We start from the raw sequence: 560 nt of genomic DNA, 5'->3' as shown, positions 1-560 counted from the left end.
TTGGGACAAACCATGTTCATAGTCTTGCTGTTATTTTCATGATATCTCAAGGACATTTCATACAGAACACCAGAAATATTCACATAACTTTTTTTTTTACATATTCTAAAAATAAAATTCTTCTCTTTTGGCATTTCCAACACAGAGGTAAAATGTGACCGAAAGTAGTGTGGTGCTTAGTTTGAATAAAAAAGAAAGGATGAGAAACTTCAGATTATAATATTCAGCTCACAGAAAGTAATTCCCTTACTTAGCATATGTAATTGCTATTGATTAAGAAAGAACGTTGCCTACACCCTTGACAAGGCTGGGGAGAGATGCACAGCAATGACAGCATTCAAGTAGGGTTTAGGAGAAAGGTCAGGATCAGCTTCCACACCAGCTTCATGTGAACTCCAGCAGCTCACTACCACACCATTTCACAGCATGTTTTCCATCCGAGCTGGTCCTCACCTCACCTCTGTATCTGCACCAGTGTGCTACCTCACTCTAAAGGCACGTAAATCCTCAGAGAGGTAAGTAAAACACCTCTGCCTGCCAAACCTCCTGTCTCAGCATTC

This window comes from Phalacrocorax carbo, chromosome 5 (genome assembly GCF_963921805.1).
Source record: "Phalacrocorax carbo chromosome 5, bPhaCar2.1, whole genome shotgun sequence".
NCBI classification, from domain to species: Eukaryota; Metazoa; Chordata; class Aves; order Suliformes; family Phalacrocoracidae; genus Phalacrocorax; species Phalacrocorax carbo.
This window is presented reverse-complemented; position numbering follows the sequence as displayed.